The sequence below is a fragment of the Schistocerca serialis genome, unplaced genomic scaffold (assembly GCF_023864345.2).
Source record: "Schistocerca serialis cubense isolate TAMUIC-IGC-003099 unplaced genomic scaffold, iqSchSeri2.2 HiC_scaffold_659, whole genome shotgun sequence".
Lineage (NCBI taxonomy): Eukaryota > Metazoa > Arthropoda > Insecta > Orthoptera > Acrididae > Schistocerca > Schistocerca serialis.
The window spans coordinates 45,001-47,500 of NW_026048254.1; positions in this window are offsets into that span (position 1 = coordinate 45,001).

Consider the following 2,500-nt stretch of genomic DNA (forward strand, 5'->3'; position numbering starts at 1 on the left):
CGCCACCTACGGTGACCGGCAGCTCCAACGCCAGCGCCACAGAAGGACAAAAGCCCCACTTGGGTGCCGAAGCGAACTCTCCCAGCACAGCGCACGCGCCAACACGTCTGCACAGCTGCGATACAAACCACCTGCGAGAACCGCAGAGGCGACCGAGCAGCAGACGGCGTCGCGGCGCCGAGCGCCGGGCGGCGGCGCATCCTCAGCGCACACAGTCCTCAATCGGACCAGCACACTGCAGATGTCCACCGCGCTTCGCACCGGGCCCGCGAGGACCTACTTTGGCCGCACGGCGCCGCGTGCAGGGTGCGCCGGCGCGCAGCTGCGCCGCCTGCCGCCTCCGTCGGCCGGCGCGCCTGCCAGTGGCCGCCCCCACCAGCCGGCTGTAGCGCGTGCGCCCACGCACCGCGCGGCCAGCACGCCGGGAGGCCCCCCCTCACCGGCCGGGGCCGGTCCCACCCAGCCACCGCCGCGTATCGCTTCACACCCACATGCCATTCACGTTCGTGGGCATGGTGGGTATCGCTGAAACAACCGGTTGGTAGCTCAACCGATCGTCGCCATCACTGATTCACCTCTAGCGAGAACAACCGCACCACAACGGTTTACCAGTTGTTCATTTGCGTAACGTCACCAGCAAACGTAGGCGTCCATCGCCATTTGCAAATTCAACGATTGTTGCATGCCTGTGTCAGGTGTCACGACACACTATGTCTGCCCACATACACGCAACAACATGTGCACGCTTCGCAAACACGTGGAAGGTGGCCCCCGTACGTATGCGATGTCCATTGCGCGAACGACTGTCAACCGGCCTCTGTCGCATGTCGCAGATGTGGAACGCAGTGCACCATGCTATCACGGTGTGTGAGAAGAGACGACAACGTCTGACAACACGCGCCACTACATCAACAGACGGCTCATGCTGATCGCCATCCAGGGCATACCACACTGCAATCCAGCTCTTATAGGGAGACGACACGTAGCTGCGTGCACAACATTTGGACCGCATGGTTCGCCGTTGTTGGCGCAGTCGTTGTACGGTCACATGTACCACGATGTATCATTCAGTACATGAGGACCAATGTGCAGTACAGTGTGTGATTTGGACGTACAATATCAGCGGACAGTTGACACAGGCCATACCACAGCGTAGGCTAAGTGCTTCGCCATGCGAATGCCAATGAACAACTGCGAATGCCAATGAACAACTGCAAAGGGCATTGAGCATGTACGTCCTGCTGCCATCCACATTACAGTGTATAGCTGCAAGGTGTTTAACATGAAGCGATACACTGGGGACCGGGCAGTGCGAGTAGCAAACTATATTGCGGGGGTTGCAGTTAGGCAACACTACACTAATTTAACGCGTCGTATGACAATTACAGAGCAGGTTAAGGCCCAACGTGTGTTGGGTTAAGGCCCAACGTGTGTTGGGTTAAGGCCCAACGTGTGTTGGGTTAAGGCCCAACGTGTGTTGGGTTAAGGCCCAACGTGTGTTGGGTTAAGGCCCAACGTGTGTTGGGTTAAGGCCCAACGTGTGTTGGGTTAAGGCCCAACGTGTGTTGGGTTAAGGCCCAACGTGTGTTGGGTTAAGGCCCAACGTGTGTTGGGTTAAGGCCCAACGTGTGTTGGGTTAAGGCCCAACGTGTGTTGGGTTAAGGCCCAACGTGTGTTGGGTTAAGGCCCAACGTGTGTTGGGTTAAGGCCCAACGTGTGTTGGGTTACAGCGCAATATGGGTTACGTTAAGGGGCAATATAGGTTAGGTTAAGGTACGATATAGGTTAGGTTAAGATACGATATAGGTTAGGTTAAGATACGATATAGGTTAGGTTAAGATACGATATAGGTTAGGTTAAGATACGATATAGGTTAGGTTAAGATACGATATAGGTTAGGTTAAGATACGATATAGGTTAGGTTACGGCGCAACATAGGTTAGGTTACGGCGCAACATAGGTTAGGTTACGGCGCAACATAGGTTAGGTTACGGCGCAACATAGGTTAGGTTACGGCGCAACATAGGTTAGGTTACGGCGCAACATAGGTTAGGTTACGGCGCAACATAGGTTAGGTTACGGCGCAACATAGGTTAGGTTACGGCGCAACATAGGTTAGGTTACGGCGCAACATAGGTTAGGTTACGGCGCAACATAGGTTAGGTTACGGCGCAACATAGGTTAGGTTACGGCGCAACATAGGTTAGGTTACGGCGCAACATAGGTTAGGTTACGGCGCAACATAGGTTAGGTTACGGCGCAACATAGGTTAGGTTACGGCGCAACATAGGTTAGGTTACGGCGCAACATAGGTTAGGTTAAGGCGCAACATAGGTTAGGTTAAGGCGCAACATAGGTTAGGTTAAGGCGCAACATAGGTTAGGTTACGGCGCAACATAGGTTAGGTTACGGCGCAACATAGGTTAGGTTAAGGCGCAACATAGGTTAGGTTAAGGCGCAACATAGGTTAGGTTAAGGCGCAACATAGGTTAGGTTAAGG